Source organism: Apium graveolens, chromosome 9 (genome assembly GCF_009905375.1).
Source record: "Apium graveolens cultivar Ventura chromosome 9, ASM990537v1, whole genome shotgun sequence".
Lineage (NCBI taxonomy): Eukaryota > Viridiplantae > Streptophyta > Magnoliopsida > Apiales > Apiaceae > Apium > Apium graveolens.
In genome coordinates, this window is record NC_133655.1 from 34246260 (window position 1) to 34266928 (window position 20669).

Here is a 20669-nt window from a genome sequence, read left to right on the forward strand (position 1 = left end):
ACACAGTCCATCCCTTGTGAATTCTACTAGAGAAATTCCTCTAACTAAGTCCTTTTTGACTAGATCATTCATTGTCTTAAAATTCAAATGGGACAGCTTCTTGTGCCATAGCCAACTTTCATCTGGACTTGCTTTGCTGAGAAGACAAGTAATTGATTCTGAATCTGTAGAGTTGTAGCATTCACTATTGTCCTTCTTACTTGTGACAACACAGGCTTCAGAATTGAAGGAAACAGTATTCCCTCTATCACATAGTTGACTGATACTCAATAGATTATGTTCGAGACCATCAACTAATGCAACTTCATCAATGATGACATTTTCTTTTGAAATCAAGCCATATCCCATAGTGAACCCTTTGCTGTCATCTCCAAAGGTTATGCTAGGGCCAACTCTCTCCTTGAACTCTGGGAGCAGGGTGAAATCTCCTGTCATGTGTCTTGAACAACCACTGTCCAAGTACCATAGATTCCTTCTTTTTCCCTGCACACAACAAAATCAATCAAGTTGATTTTGGTACCCAAGTTTCCTTGGGTCCAGCCTTGTTAGTCTTTTTCCTAGACTTCATTCCTCCTGCATCTTTTGACTTAGGTAACTTTGGGTCAACCTTGGTCTCAGATGTAGTTGGTTGAAGTGTAGGGTTAGTCACAGAATCATTTAGCACATTTGGTTGAATTTGATAAGGCATGGATTGTGCAAACATATTATTCCACATAGGCATGTTGTATGGCATCTGAGGCATACTGAATGCAGTAAAATAAGGATTATTAACATATGGCATGTTTGCAAAATGTGCATGAGGATTCTGATGAGTCATAACAGGCATAGCATGCAGAGGTGACATAGACATGTTAGGAATGGAGGGAGTTAAAGGCATGGGAGCATTCTTAACAGATTTGCAGTTATCAGATAGATGATTAACACTTTTACAATGCACACAGCTTTTTCTAGGAGCATACTTATAAGGTGTGTAATTGTTGTGTTTGTTAATCCCTACCTTCCCATTTCTATTAGATTTTCTTTTAGTTTCCTTTTTATCCTCAACCAACTTAAGCCTATTTTTCAACTGATCTAAAGTCATGTGTCCTATATTCACCTTACTGGCATCTTTGGATGTGCTAGCTCCTTCTTTGACAAAGTTCTTCAAAGTTGAACCAACCTTCTTGTTGAGATTTTTCTTTTTAGAATCACTTGCCTGTTTTAATTGATGATCCTTCAACGGATGCTCTTTTTCTTCCTTCAACGGATAACTTTCATCATCCATTGATTCCACATCCATTGACAATCCATCAATTAATTCTAACTCCTTTTTGTTTTTCTTCCAGGCATTCTCACAGAATAATTCAATTCCCTGAACCTTGACAATCTGAGCACTAACATCCCTAGATGTTTTCCAGGCCTTGATTACCTCTTGCTCACTTTCTAACTGTTTAGAAAGAATTTCTACTTTCTTAACAGCTTCTTCTAGTTCACTCTCAACAGTCAAGCATTTAATTTTAATCTTTTCAAGCTCAATTACCCGATCCTCTAACACAGCATTCCTATCACTTAAAAACATATTATTCTCTTTGATTCTTGTGTTTTCTTTAGCTAGTGATTGAAGGGAAACACGCAAATGATATAATTTATTGGACATATCATTTATGGCTTCATTGCATTCAATTTTAGAAAGCTGAGAGAGGTCAGTAGTAATTACCTGGTTGCTTGATGAACTAATTTCATTTTCATCAGAATTAGCCATCAGGGCTAGGTTGACATATTCCATATCATCATCTTCATTGGTTTCATCCGCTGCCCAATCATCTTGAGTGAGAAAAGCTCTTTCCTTTTATTTGAGCAAATCAAAATACTTCTTTTTGTAATCAACTTGCTCAAATTTCTTCTTATCAGAGGTTGGTTTCCTGCACTCATTTGCAAAGTGTCCACTAATGCCACAGTTATAACATTTGAACTTAGATTTGTCCACCATGTTTTTGTTTAACTTGGTGAATTTTGTATTTTTCTTGAATTTCACCTTTGCAAACATCCTGGACAGAAAAGCCACATGTTCATCAACATCATCAGAGTCATCTTGACTGGAATTGTCTTCATCCTCAGCTACTTGCTCCTTTCCCTTGCTTGATTCTGGTTTGCTTGTGCCAATTTTGAGACTTGGCTTTGTCTTTTCCTCATTCCTGGCTTCAATCTTCTCATTGTCAGCTACAAGTGCAACTGATCCTCATTTTCTCTTTCCCTTTTCCAACAGCTCATCTTGCTCCATCTCAAGTTCATAAGTCCTCAAAATTCCATATAATCTTTCAAGTGTGAAGTTCTTATAATCTTGAGAATTTCTTAGAGAAACAGTCATAGGCTTCCATTCCTTTGGTAGAGACCTCAGAAATTTTAAGTTGGAGTCCTTGACTTGGTACACTCTACCATACAGCTTCAATCCATTTAACAGTTTCTGAAATCTGTTGAAGGTATCATTTAATGATTCTCCTTCTTCAAAATGAAAATATTCATACTGTTGAATGAGAAGCTGCATTTTGTTCTCTTTAACCTGCTCAGTACCTTCACAGATGATTTGCACAGTATCCCAAACTTCCTTTGCAGTTTGGCTATTAATGACATTGTCAAACATATCTTGATCTAAGCCATTAAACAGAATGTTCATGGCTTTCTTGTCCTTTCGAATCTCTTCAATATCTTCAATAGTCCATTCTGCTTTTGGCTTGGGAATGTACTGTCCAACAGCAACTGTTGCAGTAGCAGCTGTAGCCACCTTGTGAGGGATGTGAGGGCCATTTTCAATGCAGTTGATGTAGCTTTCATCTTGAGAGAGTAGATGTAAATGCATCTTCACTTTCCAGTGATGATAGTTATCTTTTTCCAGGACTGGAATCTTTATAGCAATATCCTTCCTACTTATGATGGTAGCAGGAGGATTCTTCTGACTCGTGATATTAGTAGAATAGATCTTTAAACTGTTTGTAAGTTAAGAGCTTGTCTGATACCAATTGTTATTCCCAGTGGACTAACAATGAGATTTACAGAAGGGGGGTTGAATGTAAATCTCAAAACTTTTTCAAGTTTTGAGCAGTTTCTAAGGCTAAGTGTTTTAGTGAACAAATGTGTGTGAATTGCTTGAAGCTAATACAAATAGATATATATTCAAACACAAATGTAAAGAACACAAAGAACTTAAAAACTTTTCTGGTGGATTTGTTGTTCCACCACAGATGTGTTATTTCAGAAAATCTGTGATTCAAAGAATTAAATCACAGCTGCATCCAAGTACAAACTAGATGATTTTCTCTCTGGATTTTTCTAAACAGCTCTGGAAAATTCACCATCTAATTACTAGCTGCTACTTGGTTTATATATCACCAAGTTTACAAGTGAAGATAAAACTATAAAATACAATTAAAAGATTCTTCACATGTTTCTTCTTCATTTCTCTATCCAATGCAATTTAGGTTTAGCTGTGAATCTTTAAATACTTCCTTGTTTGCACCACAATGGAAATGCTGCATTTTCTTGATTCCTCCTAGAGGCTGCCACATTCTAGTTTATCTCTGTCAACCCATGTGCCTCTGTCAGCTTATGAATTGTCACTATCAACTGCTATTGAACTAAGCATCCGTTAAAGCTTTCATCCGTTGATGACTTTATCTGTTGAAGCTTTATCCGTTGAAGCTTTATCCGTTGATGTATTAGCAGTTGAAGCTTTATCCGTTGAAGCACTCATCCGTTGATGGATGTTATCCGTTGAAGCTTTAGAGACATCCTTTGAAACTTTGTTTCTACTTAAGTGTTTTGTTTAACTTATCATCAAACTAATACACATATTCCTAACAAACACAATTTTTGCAAGTAGGCATTGTGTGGAACCAAGAACGGATAGCTGATCAAGCAAATAATTTTTCTTTTATAAATAGTCTTTTACAAAATATATGTATGACTAAGGGCATTATCGATTCTTTTAATTATAAGATGAATCAAAAATCTGAAATGACGAAACCAGATGGATTTAATAGAAATACCTGAGAGGATTAACTATGACAGGAGGAGAGTTTGGGAACCAGGTAAGAATGAGTCTGCAGACTAGAACAGTATTATAAATGTTCAAAAAATTAAGAATTCCATTAGCTGCCACAAGTCCAGCTACTGAATCTCCACGAAAAATGGCTGCAAAATTGTGACTGGGAGAGTTTTCAAACTACTGTAGTTTATGTGATGAATCTGAAAAATATGTTGAAAACAAAATTTCATGTCATAATTGTGAATAGAAAGTTAGTTCCTTGTAGAGCTCAACTACTCAAATGCATTCAGAAGGAACAATAATGTTAACGACAAAGGAAAGATAACATCAAGACTTTAAACATAAATCACAAATGCAATGTACTAGTAATAGATATGTTGCTAAATTTAAAGGCTTAGAAGCCCCCACCCCAAGATGACGACTTGCTACACATGACTGCATCAAATTCGCCACAGTTATCACCATTCCCATTGGTTCTGCCATTTTCAATTCCTTGTGCAAAATTCTCTCTTGAAGCTGCTGGCTGCATTATTTAGAGAATTGAGATTATATATTTTGTGACAGAAGACATAGAAAATCTGAAAGCAAAACATTTATTACTTGGTAAATTTGAAGAAGTGACCAGACAAACTTGAGCTCTACTTGTGGGGGTCCGAGGCTCTTTCAATGTTCCAACAGTATGGTCACTCCCGATGGATCCGTTTTGATATGCGTCATATTTTCCTATCATGCGAGTAAGATCTGATCTGATTGAGCGAACACCGCCACAAGTCCCTTTATTTGCTTCCTGGTTGTCAATAGACAGTTAAGATATCAGATCTTTCAGCTCATAATAGAGGGAAAAACATTTTTATCAGGAATGTACCTATTGTCTGAGCTTCAGATTGGTTCACCTTTCTTTGGGGTTCATCCAACTCCTATCAATATATTTGTTCAGTTCATAATAGTGAAGCCAGATTAAGTTTCACTGTGGTAGTAGTCTATACTATAGACCAAAAATCAAAAAGTAGCTCTATTAACAAGAGACATGAACAGGGATACATCACAAATTCAAATCCAGATTCATTTACAATGTTCATCAAACTAGATTATGATCGAGTATGCACATCAAGTCATCAATAAATTAGAATTTGACTGGTGTTTAGTAAGCCATTAATGTAATACAGATGACGTACGGAGGGTAGTTTGTGTAACAAGTATCAAAACATAACATAGTAAAACTTCTTTGTAAAAAATAAAAAGCATCAAGATTGAAATACTCGGTGGATAAATAACATACAACAACAACGACACAACAATCAACGACACCAAACCCAGTAAATGACCGCTTTAACCCAGTCAGGCCACCCAATCGTCTTCTGAATAGTATTAAACGTCAAATTCGCACTCAACAGATTCGCAACCATAGCTGTCAAAATATAGCACTAGAAATGCTCAATATAACTTGCACAATTAAAGCAATTACTAAACTAATTAAAAAAATACAAAATTTGGGTTTCAAATTTAAATCTCCAATTCTAAAATTAGGGTTTGAAGCTTACCCAATATAAGTTTTTACCACCGACTTAGATTTAACCTCCATCTTAGCTTTAAACTTAAGCTTGAAACTCCTACTTGAATAGCCTCTTACGACCCATTAAACTTCAATGAGAGCATAGAGAGAGAGAGGGGGAGAGAGAGAACGCAGAGAGAGAGCATTCGAGCAGAGAGAGCAATGGAGAGAAAGAGATGGAGAGCACAGTTGAACAGAGAGAGAGAGATCGAGAGATGTACTTCAGTTGACTATAAAGTGAGAGAGGAGAGAGATGAGAGTTTAGATTTGTTTGATTTTATGGTTTATGTTTTAATAGTGTGTGAATTTTAACTTCTAATGTTACGTTGAAAAGAGGGGGATATTTGACTTGAAATTTTTTTAAGGTGAAAAATAAGAGGGAAATTTTCAAGAGGGAATGAATTATTTGGTTAAAGGGGGAAATAGGGAGGCACATTTGATGAATTTTTTGAAACAAACTTATAACATCGGTTGGGCTAAAAAAACCGATGTGTATGTTACAAAGAGACATCAGTTGCTTAAAACCGATGTAAAAAGTGTAATATCCGGGACATATCGTGTAATTATTTTGCTATTATATAATTATTATGTGTATTCAGTATCTATTCTGTGAGCTAATTGTTAAGTGTTATCTGTACTTGAATATTCAAAAATAATATTAATTGAGTATTTTAATTTTTATATGTCCAAAATAAAATATAGATAATTGTCATATCTTCCTAATTATTTTTATGTTGGTTTATGGATTTATAAGAAACATATGAAATTTCTAAAATCTTTTTCCGGGTAATTAAAATCTATTTTATAAAAACGGGAACCAACCGACGTCAACCGTTGTTACGTTTTTGGAACCCAAAACTCTTTCGAGAATTCCTTCCTAACCTAATTGTAATATTCCGAGCATATTCCATGTTTTGACTTTTTCGATCCGGCGTACGGTTTGTCCTGCGCGGGTCCCGTCGCAACATTTTTGATATAATATTCGTTTCGGTAAATCAATAAAACCCGTATTTTCGATAAACGGGAGCTTTTTATTAAACTATCACAATTATCACTTCGTAATACGTGTAACCAGGCGCTGAGACCAAGACCGCAGTACAAATTGTACTGATTTGGATAATTATCCCGAAAACCGATACCGTTTGGATCAGTTTTTACAAATAAACGTACCGTTTTATATCCGGAATGATCCAACGGGATACAAATTTTCCGTAATTATAAATAGCCTTTTACCGTATTTTATTTCGTATCAAAATCATTTGCAGATAGTTAATTATATAATTTTCAGAGAAAAGCCCTAATTTCCTAAAACTGTTCTAAGAATCAAACAGCAAAACGAAGGCGTTACCGAACTCTGTTTTCAAAGCTTGAGTAACCAAAACGAAGGATTTGAAGTGTTCTATCAGATTCTGAGCTTTGTTTCACTGTAGAAATCAAGGTTATTTTTCTAAAAATTTATTTATTTTCGAATTTATTTTATTAAAAATATGAAATTTTGTTCGGATGATTGTTTGTATGATTTGATGATTGCATGTTGTAGAGCTTGTTTTCCTGATGATTTTCATATGTCATACGTCTGATTTGGAGTTCAATAACATGTTCAAATTTGAGTTTGATTTCCGAATTTCAAAATTAGGGTTTGTAACCCGTCTGAATGTTCTTAATTGAAATTTGGGGGTTTCTTATTATGTGATAGATTGATGTTGTGTTATAGTGGGTTGTATTCTCTGTGAAATTTGCAATCTAGTCGTATAAGTTTCATGAACCAACGAGGTCTGTAGAGAAGGGAGTTGTGTTTTGAAGTTTTCCGATGTTCCCCGGAAACTGGAAAACTTCACGGCCAAATTCCGGCCAACTCAGGGATTGTTAGGATGAATTGATTGCATGGTTGTGTTCCTGGTGTTGTGTAGATGTGATCTGGAGGTGTTGGCGGGGTGAGGACGCCGGGAACGTGTTCTCCGGCGAACCCGACTGTTTTCCGGCGAAGGGCTGGAAAATTACAGTTTAGTACCCCAACTTTTGAAAACGATGCAGTTAGGTCCCTTAAGTTTCCAGACTTTGCAAATTTAGGATTCCTATTTATAAAATGTTTAAAAATTTTATTTCCTATTTATTTTTATTATAAAAATTCATTTTTAAATTCTGAAAATTCTAAAAATTATTATTTTAATTCTGAAAATTATTTTTAATTCACAAATAAATCTAAATTAATTAGTTAATTAATTTCAGTTAATTTATAATTGATTAATTGGTCAATTAATTCGAAAATTAATTGATTAATTGATTTAATTAATTATTAATTGATTTTAATTAATTATTTAATTAGATTTAATTATTTAAAAATGATTTAAAAATTCTGAAAAATAGTTTTGAGCTTTAAAATATTATTCTAAATTATTTCCAAGGCTCGATAATTATTCTAAAATTATTTCGAAGCCAGAATGGGCCAACCGAACCCTGTTTATTAACCCGAAATTGATCCAACGACCCGTTTTAATTCCGAAAAATGTTTTAAAAATCATTTTAAATACCAGAAAGCCTATTTATGACCCGAGACTTCTTTATAAATAATATATCATTGATTACGTGATGTATTATGTGCTATATGTGACTTGTTAATTGACTATCGGTCTATATATTCGGTGTTTACTTGATTATTGCATAACTTTCAATCCGTTAATCGGATTTGGGTAAACCGAAGGGTAGATAGTGAAAGGAATATGTCCTAAGTCCAATCATGTATTAGGATTTAGGAATAACTTTTATGTAATCTGTTTTGATTTCATTGATATTAATAAAGACTTGTTTTGTTTTTATTACGGGCTTTATCTATTTAAGTGTTTAAATAAGATATACCATAGTTTAGAGTAAAGCTTTTTATGGATTATGATGAGATCATAATAGTGAGACCTAAAAAGATGATAACTCTAAACTTAAATAGTTCCTGGTCATAGTATTACTAACTGGTAATTAATAATCCGCAAAGATCGGTACATACTATGCTTGCTTTATTATGAAGGATGTCTGTTCTCGTAGACATTTGTGTGGTGACACTATAGCTAGTATGTAGGTGCTTATTATGGAATAAGTTCACTGAACATGACTCGCCCCGCTGAACAACTGATGGAGTTCACTCACGTGTCAGCAGTTGTTCGCTTAGTGATAGTTGTACAAGTATCCTTAGACTTGAGGTCATCATAGTCATCTTGTGTACACTGAACTATGCTTTGGTTTAGTTCTTAGTCTCCAGGGACAATTATTAGGGCTCTTCTGGGTATAGGAATTTGTACACGAAGATAGTGTATGATCAATAAAGGATCTACCCCTTCCAGTGAAGGAAGCGAATGTTCAAGGCTGATCCACTTATGCTAGTTCAGGAATCTCTGGCCAGAGTAAATGAAAATTAGAAAGGAGTTTCTAATTTGCATAGAACTACGCATAATAGATGGTAAGCAAGTGATTGAATTAGATAGGCTTGACACGAGATCCATGCCTTATGCTAGTTTATTGTACGGTAACTATTCACTGACAGGTTCTTGGTATTCTAAGCAGTGAATTCATATTATCCGGATAGTCGCGATATGTTGAAAAGCATCACTCACGATGTAGAATAAATGTGATTAATTAATTAATCATATTTAATAAATTAGAGAATTTATATAAATAATGATAAAATAGTTTTATTATTATTTATTTCTACTACCGGCTTAATATTGAACCTACAGGGTCACACAATAAAAAGAGAATGATTTATTGGTGGAGGAATTAATTAATAATGGCTAATAATTATTTATTTGTTAAATAAATAATTAATTGGCAAATTTAATAATTAATTAAATGAGATTTAATTGATTATAAATTAATTAAGAAAAGTTCTTAATATTATTAATTAAAGGATTTAATTTTTGGAAATTAAATCAAGAGAGGTAATTATTTCTAAAGTGTTTAGAAAAAGGATTAATAATTAAAAGGTGTTTTAATTATTAATGAGAATAATAAATGGGATAATAATAATATTATTTATGGGAAAATTTCAGCTGAAAATTTTGCCTATAAATACACTATTATAGACCCTATTTTATTCTAAACCCAAGAAACCCAATAGTTTCAGAAAACCAAATTCTCTCCACCTCCTCCTCCTCCTAAAAGTCGTTTTCTTGGTGGATACCGGTGGAGTGCTTCACACTTGAGGAGCAACTGCTAAGGATCTCTGATCGTTGTCTCCGAATTATTTTTAAAGGTTAGATTCGATCCCTCGAATTTTTATTCACGATTTATATACTTTTATTTGGATTTTGTGTGTGTAAAAGTGTTTTGCCACGCCCCGCTGCGATTAAAAATCCAACAGATAGAAGTATGTGTTGAATAGAATTCCATGAGTAAATTATTGATAGATGCTTATGATATGTGAGCAGAAGAGGCAAGACGTAAGAAAGGGAAACAGATAGTTGAAGAGTAAGACGGTTGTGATTGGAAACGAGTGCAGTGTAGTAAGCTAATATCAGGCAAGTGTTCTGAACTTTCTCGAGATATTGTAGTACTTGATAATCCTGTGATATTGCAAGTGCTTTGAAGCACGGAAACCTAAATCCTGATTTCAGTTATTGTTCTTGAGCCATGAATCATATTCTTTCTAATCCATTGATTATTGTATACCCAAACAAGAACCACAAATCTACGATACTACTCCACAAATACATACAAACTAAATACCAGACACTGAAATGAACTATTATATTCTCAACCCATGGTATCTTATACTTTGAAAGACCAAATCCTTGAAACCTTGAAACGTTGATTCCTTTGTTATCCAATTCTTTCATTACCCAGCATCCAAGCTTTTAAATTGCCTTATTGATCCTTACAAGGATTGAAACCCTTTCATTGTTAAATATTTATTGTTGTTAATGATTTCGGTTATTGTTTATTATTGCATATTCTGTTATTATGTTAGAATTGGATTGTTTTTATAAAATTGTGGACCAGATTCGTGGTCAGACCATATAATGGTCAAGTTAGGCCAATGTGTGCCTTAGATCCAGTAGTTAGAGCAATGCTGTATGCCTTGCTCGGGGTTAGTGTGTGACTGATCAGCAGCCTAACCTTGGTTTTTAAATTAAAAGTATAATATCCAATTCTAAATCATAATCCATTGTTCACTTGATATCATAACCATATTACCTGAGGATCATTATTCTCAGTTTTGTCATTGTGATTTGCTAAGCTAGTTAGCTCATTTGTGCGATGTTGTTTATATTCTTTCCAGTTAAAAAGGAACCAGTTGGTAAAGAGGATCCCCAGTCCAGCGCGAGAGCTAGGGGTTCAGGTTGAGAAAGCGGAGCTAGTAGGCTTCTTTTGGAATAATTTAAGTTTGTAAAAGTTTGTAATAATGTTTAATACTCAGTTTGAATTTGAAATAGTTGGGATTTGAACGATTTGTAATATATTAGTGTGTTTGGCTTGTGTGCATACTTTAACCTGTTGCGGTCCGTGATGGTTGGTAAGTAGGGTCATTGCATATATTATTATTATCTTTATTATTGTTATAAGCAGGTTATAATTAAAGTGTGTGTGTGGACCCCAAACTTCTGACCCGGGTTTGGAGGGCGCCACAGGTTTGGTATCAGAGCTACAGGTTATAAGTCACTGACACAAGCCTATGTTGACGGGAATGGGTAGAGGGATAGGATTAGAAGTAAGGTTTAGGATGATAGAACGTCGAGAGGTTGAGTGTTATGGTATAACCGGTATTAGTATAGTTTGCGTCGTGGTACGAGATTCTTATATTACGATATGATTTCAGATAGCAGAGATGGCCGACTCTTTTATTCCCGTATCAGCTGATCACTCAGAGCCTTCAGTTGGAGCACCAGCATCAGATCCACGTCCTGTGATTCCACCAACATTGGCTATTCTACCTCCACCGGTATTGCAGCCCATACCATTGCAGGCTATTCCACCTCCAGGCATGAGGCCACCTGTTAGAGGACCCCCACCTGCTGACTCAAGCTTTACTAGTCATTCAGTCACAGGAGTACCTTTCCAGTTCTCTTCCTATCCTGTCCCATATCATCAGTTTGAGGCTTGCCTTATGGAGCAGCGATTTCTACAGGGTCAGATCCAGGAGTTATTGCATATCATGCGTACCAGAGAGATGGGGAGTGGTGAGAGGCGACTTAGGGAGAGGCTCCAGGCGTTTCGTAGAGCAGCTGCTGTAAGGATTGCTGAGGCTACACATGAGGACATCACCCCTGATTTCCTAGTGGAGTGGGCTAAGTGGGTTCTAGAGGAGCTTGAGGAGATAGGAGGTCCAGATTTGCCATGAGTTAGAGATTTTGAGATGGAGATGTTGAGCAGTGTTGTTATGGTTATGTAGTATGGACAGTAGTGTGTAGTGTGTATCAGTAGACTTTTGAGTTGTATTTATAGACTAGCGATGCTGACTAGTGAGTAGGTTGTTGTACCCTTTTTGCTTTTACTTTTGAAGCGTCTTTACGTCTGTACTACCTAAAACTTTTGATCTATATATCAGTACCTTTTCCTTTCCAACACTGTCATTTACTTTATTGCACCTGTTTTACTTTACCTTATTTATTGCACCAGTATACCCTGTGATACCATGTACCCTGTTTTCCATAACTGTTTATATTCTGTAAAGAAGCATGCAATTTACTTAGTTACAACTATTTTCAAAAAGAGATATTTCTATTTTACAAAACTTTTCTTTTATACAAAGATTTGATTCAAAAGCTAAATAAATTGATTGATTCTTTACAGAAAATGCCTCCCAGAAGAAATACCCGCACCAACACCCAGAATGAAGAAACCAACAACAATAACAATAACAACCAATATGAGACAAACCAGAATGTGAACCCAAGACCCATGGACCCAGCAATAGCCCAGATTCTTCAAATCTTGGCCCAACAAACAGTTCACCTGGCACAACAACAGAAGAGATAGACCAATCCCCAGGTAACTTTCAAAACTTTTCAGGCAGTAAACCCACCAGAATTCAAGGGTTCCGTAGAGCCAATTGAAGCAAATGTGTGGTTAAAGGAAATAGAGAAGGCTTTTGCCTTGGTAAAAGTGAAAGAGGAGCAGAAGGTTGAATTTGCAAGTTACTATCTGAAGAATGAGGCCACCTATTGGTGGGAAATGGTGAAAATATTGGAAAGCACAGATGTTATTACTTGGGAAAGGTTTAAGGAATTGTTTTTAGAAAAGTATTTTCCTCAGTTTGTTCAGGATCAAATAGAGCTGAAGTTTTTAGAATTAAAGCAAGGGAACATGTCGGTAACAGATTATGAGGGGAAGTTTGAGGAATTGTCAAGATATGTGCCGTCATATGTTGATACTGATAGAAAGAAAGCTAAGAGATTCCAGCAAGGCTTGAAGCCATGGATCAGAGGGAAGGTAGCTATTTTTGAATTGGATACCTATGTCGGGGTTGTACAGAAAGCTATGATCGCAGAGACAGAGAGTGAGATGTTCCAGAAAGAAAAGGAAAGCAAGAAAAGGAAAGTTGAGGGAAGTAAGGATCAGTCACAAACAGGGAAGTTTCTAAATTTTAAGAAGGGCAAGTTTCAGCCAGGGAGAAATTTTAATTTCAGGAGACAAAATGCAGGAGACGGAGGCCAGGGCAATCGTTCAGCTAATGTGAATCAGCTGAATCAGTTGAGATTAACTTTTCCAGATTGTCAAGTATGTGGAAAGAAGCATGGAGAAGTTTGTAATAAGTTGAATGTGGTATGTTTTAAATGCAACCAGAAAGGGTACTACTCGAGGGAGTGCCGAAATCAGCCAGCAAGAGAGCCAGCAAATAAGGATCAGCCTATCCGGAATCCAGCAGTGAAAGTTCCAGTCATTGGATTTACATGCTTTAAATGTGGGAAGCGAGGACATATGGCCAGGGATTGCAAGACACCAACCCCAGTCAGTAATGCATTAGGAATTATGGGATCTACCCCAACAGTGAATGAGACTCCGAGGGCTAGAGTTTTTGACATGTCGGTGAAGGATGCGATCCTGGATACGGATGTTGTGGCAGGTACGCTTAATGTGAATTCTTTATGTGCCAAAGTGTTAATAGATTCGGGAGCAACTCGATCGTTTGTTTCACAAGATTTTGTTAGTAAGTTAAATTGTCCAGTTGGGTATTTAAATGAAATAATGAATGTGGAATTAGCAAATCAAGAACGTGTAACTGTTAACCAAGTTTGTGGGAATTGTGAGATTGAGATTTCTGGTAGTAAGTTTTGTGTAGATTTGATACCGTTTAAGTTAGGAGAATTTGATGTTATATTGGGGATGGATTGGTTATCTAAGCATGATGCTCAGATAGATTGTCGAAATAAGAAAGTAATGGTGAAAACGCCAGAAGAAAGAATAGTAACATTCAAGGGACAGAAGCAGGTAAAGAAGTTCTTAACGATGATTCAAGCCAAGAAGTTACTACGACAAGGATATGAGCATTTCGTAGCATATGTGATCAACAGAAGTCAGGAGCCAGCAAAACTTGAAGATATTCCAGTTGTAAATGAATTTCCAGACGTATTTCCCGACGAGTTACCAGGACTTCCTCCAGATAGAGAAATTGAATTTGCAATCGACTTAGCACCTGGAACTGAACCAGTATCCAAGGCCCCGTATAGAATGGCGCCCGTTGAGATGAAAGAATTAGCAAAACAATTACAAGAGCTGTTAGAGAAAGGAGTAATTAGACCCAGCGTATCCCCGTGGGGTGCACCGGTATTATTTTTCAAGAAGAAGGATGGAAGCATGAGACTGTGCATCGACTATAGGGAGCTCAACAAGTTGACGATCAAGAATAAGTATCCGTTACCCAGAATTGATGATTTGTTTGACCAATTGAAGGGTGCCAAGTATTTCTCCAAAATCGATTTAAGATCGGGATATAATCAACTGAAGATCAAACCAGAAGATATACCAAAGATAGCTTTCAGAACAAGGTATGGACATTACCAGTTTTTAGTGATGTCTTTTGGATTGACCAACGGCCCAGCAGCGTTTATGGACCTGATGAACAGAATTTTCAAGGAATATTTGGACAAGTTCGTTATAGTATTTATAGACGATATTTTGATCTATTCAAAGACGAAGGAGGTTCATGCAGAACATTTAAGGACAACTTTGGAGATTTTAAGGAAAAAGAAGTTATATGCTAAATTATCGAAGTGTGAGTTTTGGCTACAGGAAGTTCAGTTCTTAGGACACATAGTCAGTAACGAAGGGATCAAAGTGGACCCGGCAAAGATCGAGGCAATTACGAATTGGGAAAGACCGAGAACACCCACTGAGGTAAGAAGTTTCTTGGGATTGGCAGGATATTATCGACGATTCGTTCAGAATTTCTCAAGAATTGCAACACCATTGACAAAGCTTAGATGAAAGAATGAAAAGTTTATATGGAATGACAAGTGCGAAGAAAGTTTTCAGGAATTGAAGCGGAGATTAATCACAACACCTATTTTGTCACTTCCAGACAATCAAGGGAATTTCGTAATTTATAGTGATGCTTCTTATAAAGGATTAGGATGTGTTCTTATGCAGCACGACAAAGTGATTGCGTATGCGTCAACGCAATTGAAACCACACGAACAGAAGTACCATACTCATGATTTGGAGTTAGCAGCTGTTATGGATAAAAAAACCAAGGTTATTACTTGCTGTATTTAATACTAAGATTCGGGAGCTCAAGGCCTTTAATGGCTGCTCTCGTGTTTCGATCATCCTTTGGGCTGGCCGTAGACGGGAGCCCGAATGACATAACTTTGTCTGAGGAGGAGGCTAGAGGTTTCAACCTCCTTACGCAAGACAACGGCACTTCCCATTGTTGGGACCTTATCCGGGAGACCGTCCTGGTAGAACGCGGCCTTTCGCCCGTTAATAAGAAAAGTAAGTTCCCTTTCTTATCTCCTTTATTTCCTGCACTTTTATTTCATTGATTTTCAACTGACTTTGTTTGTTGCAGTGGCTGAGAAGATTGAGGAGGCTACCAAGCCGAAGGACCTGGAGACAACCAGGATGAAGAGGGCCGGGAAGATCTTTAAGGACCCTCGACTGGGTGACCGCTTCCCGGAGTTCCTTCTTCAGGCGACGGAGCCAGATGAGGAAGGCCCCAGCCAAGTTCTGCGCACCAAGCAGAGGCCAGGTGCCTACTTTCAACCTGCTTGGGGGATCCGGGGCAAGGACTCAATTGTGGGCAGCACGGCCCTGTCCAAGGAATGGTCTAAGCATTCCATTTCCCCGGTGGATTATCAAGATTTTGTCCTTCAACAGGACTTGGAGGGGAATGAGCTGTTTGGAGCCCAAGCTATGGCGACGGTATGTACTTTACTTATGCTTTTTACAATTCTCTTTTCTTTCTTTTCTAAACCTTTGCTGTTTTCTCCTGCAGGCTAACGCCCATTTTCAAGGGGATATTCACCAAGCCAAGGCTTGGAAGGTTGGCCTGGAAGATGCCAACAAGAAGTTGGAGGAGGCCAATCAAAAAATTGAGGCCCTTGAAGCTCAATTGGCCTCTTCCACTTCTGACCTGGGACGGCCCGGGCTGAAAATGTCATCTTGAAGGCGCAGAAGGAAAAAGCCTTTGATGGCTGGATGGACACTCAAGAATTCAAAGACTTGATGGTGGAGCATGACGCCCTTCTTCATCCTGTTAGCTATAAGGAAGGCTGGGACGCTGCTGTGGAGGCCATCCAGGATGAGTTTCCCGAGGTCCTTGAGCAATTGCCCTTTCCTTGCCCAGTGCGGGTTCCAGAGCTTGGAGGTGTTACTGAAAAGCTTGCTGGTATGATCAAGGATGGAGAGGAGGAAGATTCCCCCGAGGAGGAATTCGAGCCTGTTGCTAAGAAGGCTAGGGTGGAAGAATCTCCCAAAGCAGCGCCTCAACAGCCATCATCTTCTGCCAAGGGCACTTCTACAGGGACTTCGGAGGGGACGACCGAGACGTCCGAAGAAACGACTGAAACTTCCGAAGAGACTTCGGATAGTGGTTCTGAGGAATCTCATCCTTCCAAGGCCTAGCTTTTTGTATATCTTCTTTTTGAACTTTATTTATATCAGAACTTATTACCCTTCGGGGTTATGTTTTATACGTTGCTTTTCTTGCCTTTTTCTGTTTTATCTTTACAATCTTAATATGCATTTGAACCTTAAACATCCTTAGATAGAAATAATTTCAAACTCTTTAATATGAAGTCTGGTTTTCCAAAACCTTACATAGCATGGGTTCGACCCTAATCAACAATAACTAGATAATGTAAATTCTACTGGAATATAAAATCCTATGCAAGCAAAGCTTCAAGGTGCTTTTAAACCTACTTGTCAATGACAAGTGAGAATCGTACTTCTCCTATCTTACACATAGTAAACCTTCAGGTTTTGTGCGTGCCAGGTCCTCGGGACTTCAAAACCTTCCATAGTTTCCAGCTTGTAGGTTCCTCTACCCTGAACGCTCTTGACTCTGTACGGCCCTTCCCAATTCGGGGCAAGCTTTCCTTTCTGTCCAACACCAGAAGCCTCTATTTTTCTCAAGACTAGATCTCCTTGTTTAAAAAATCTCTCTTTAACCCTTAGGTTGTAATAGAATGAAGCCTTTTTCCGATATTCTACTATCTTTGCATGTGCCTCATCTCGCACTTCATCAATTAGATCCAGGGCTAACCTCTGCCCTTCCTCATTTTCTACAGCATTGAAAGTCTGAATCCTTGGAGAGGAATGCGATATCTCCACGGGAACTACTGCTTCTGCCCCATATGCCAACATGAAAGGAGTTGCTCCTGTCGTGACTCTACAGGTAGTCCTATAGGCCCATAATATTGGAAGTATCTCATCCACCCAATTATTTCTTGACTTCTCGATCCTCTTTTTTAGTCCATCCAGGATTATCCGATTTGCTACCTCTGCTTGCCCATTGGCTTGCGGGTGAGCCACAGAGGTGAATCGTAACTCAATTTCATTTTCTTCACAATACTTCTTGAATTCCTCATTGTTGAATTGTGTTCCATTGTCAGTGACGAGGATACGGGGAATTCCATATCGGCACATAATGTTTTCCCACAGGAATTGTGCAACCTGCTTAGTTGTGATTTTGGCCAAGGGTTTGGCTTCGATCCACTTGGTGAAATAATCAATGGCTACAATCAGAAATTTCCTTTGTGCCGTGGCCATAGGAAAAGGCCCTAGAATATCCATCCCCCACATGGCAAAGGGAATAGGCGAGTTGATAGAGGTCAGCATCTCGGGGGGTTGTCTAACAACTGGTGCATGCTTCTGACAGCGATCACACTTCTTCACATATTCTTTGGCATCAGCCATCATTTCTGGCCAATAGAAGCCTAAACGGGTTATTTTATGAGCCAAGGCCCTGCCCCCCAGGTGTTGTCCACAAATACCTTCATGCACTTCTTCAAGAGCCAAGCGTGCCTCATCGGGCCTGAGACACCTCAGGTAAGGAACCACGAAAGATCTTTTATATAGAATCCCATCTATCAAAGAGTACCTTAGTGCTCGAACAGTTAACTTCCGTGCCTCAGTTGCATCACTTGGCAACCAACCGGTCTGAATGTGAGCCTTGATGGGATCAATCCATGACGTCCCCAAGCCTACGGGAGCCACAAGCTGAACATCTATGCTTCGTGTCTTCAAAACACGGAAGTACACACTTCCTGAACTTTCTTCAATCTCAGATGAAGCAAACTTTGATAGCGCATCTGCTTTAGCATTTTCTTCCCTTGGAATGTGTTCAACATGGCATTCATTAAATTGGGTCATCACAGCCCTGACTAGGCGAACATACTTAGCCATCGTATCATCCCTTGCCTCAAATTCTCCCTTTACCTGGGATATGATCAGCTTCGAGTCTCCACGGACCTTTAAGTTTTTGACTCTAAGTGTCCCAGCTAGACCAAGGCCAGCAATCAGGGCTTCATACTCTGCCTCATTGTTTGTTGTTGGGAAGTCTAGCTTCATGGCATACTCAATTAAGAATCCATCAGGGCTTTGCAAAACCAACCCTGCTCCACTGGAATTTGTTTTTGATGCTCCATCAAAATAGAGAACCCAATATTCTTTCTCCTTGTCCCCATTGTCGACTCCCTTGTCTTGAGGTATGGTATCTTCCTGCCCCCCGACTTCTTGGTTGGGTATGGTACATTCCACCAGGAAGTCAGCTAGTGCCTGGGCTTTTATGGCCGTACGTGGCTTATACTTGAGATCGAACTCTCCCAACTCTATTGCCCACTTAATCAGTCTCCCACTTGCCTTGGGACTGTGAATGATATTTCTCAGTGGCTGATTTGTTAGCACTTCAATTTGGTGAGCTTGAAAATAAGGACGCAGCTTTCTTGAAGCCATTACCAAGGCTAAAGCGAATTTCTCAATGGCTGAATAATTCAACTCAGCACCATGCAAAATTTTACTGACATAGTATACGGGTTTCTGGACTTTCAGTTCCTCCTTAACCAACACGGCGCTCAAGGCGCTCTCTGAAACAGCCAAGTACAAAAATAAAACTTCATTCAGAACTGGCTTGGCCAACAACGGGGCCTGGCCCATATACTTCTTTAACTCTTCAAATGCCTTCTGATTTTCCTCATTCCATACAAAGTCTTTGATGTTCTTCAGTGACTTGAAAAATGACAAGCACTTGTCTCCTGACTTGGAGATGAATCGTCCTAACGCAGCAACCCTTCCTGTGAGCTTCTGAACATCCTTGACAGTTTTGGGGGGTTCCATGTCCAGGATCGCCTTTATTTTATCGGGATTTGCCTCAATTCCCCTCTTCGAGACCATCAATCCCAAGAATTTTCCAGATCCTACTCCGAAAGCACACTTCGTCGGATTCAACATCATCTTGTGGTACCTCAGGACCTCAAAAGCTTCCCTTAAATGGGCTATATGATCAGTCTTTACTAGACTCTTGACTAACATGTCATCAACATAGACTTCCATAGTCTTACCAATAAGATCCTTAAAAATTCTATTCACCAACCTTTGATAGGTGGCTCCTGCATTCTTGAGACCAAACGCCATAACAAGATAACAATAAACACCAAAGTCAGTGATAAATGATACCTTTGGAATGTCATCCTTATGCATTTTGATCTGGTTGTATCCGCTAAACCCATCCATGAAACTCAGCATCTCATGTCCAGCGGTAGCATCAATCAAAGTATCAATTCTAGGCAGCGGAAAACAGTCTTTGGGGCATGCATCATTCAGATCGGTGAAGTCTATACACATCCTCCACTTTCCATTAGCCTTCTTCACCATTACAGGGTTTGCTAACCACTCCGGAAATTGAATCTCCTCAATGAATCCAGCCTCTAAGAGCTTTTCCACTTCCTGCTTTATAGCCTCTTGTCTTTCCGGGGCAAAATTTCTTTTCTTTTGTTTCACTGTCTTCCGGCTTGGATCTACGTTTAGCTTGTGAGTAATTAACTCCGGGTCTATGCCTGGCATATCAGCTGCTGACCATGCAAACACATCACTATTTTCTTGCAAAAATTTCACTAACTTCCCTTTAAGGGGCTCCTCTAATGTGGCTCCAATGAAAGTCGTCCTCTCAGGATTCTCGGGGTATAAAGGAACCGAGACCAATTCTTCTGCTGGCCTTCCTCTATTCTCATCATTTTCTCGAACATCCATATCTTCAATAGGAAGAACCTGCCCCCCGACTCCATCTGCCCTCAAAGAGGCCACATAACAGCTTCTAGCCATTTTTTGATCTCCTCTCTCTTCTCCAATCCCGTTTCGGGTGGGAAACTTCATGACTGAATGGTAGGAAGAGGGGACTGCCTTGAAGGCATGTATCCCTGTTCTCCCCATGATAGCATTATAAGTTGAACTAGCCTTTACCACTACGAAATCCAGCATCTGTGTTGCTTGCCTTGGCTCCGTACCTATGGTGGTTGGCAACTTGATTATCCCTTCCACAGGACATTCTACTCCAGCAAATCCATATATCGGCATGTCGGTTGGTGTTAACTGGGAGTCGTTATACCCCATCCTTAGAAAGGTGTCGTGGAGCAAGATATCCACAGAAGCACCATTATCCACAAGGACCCTCTT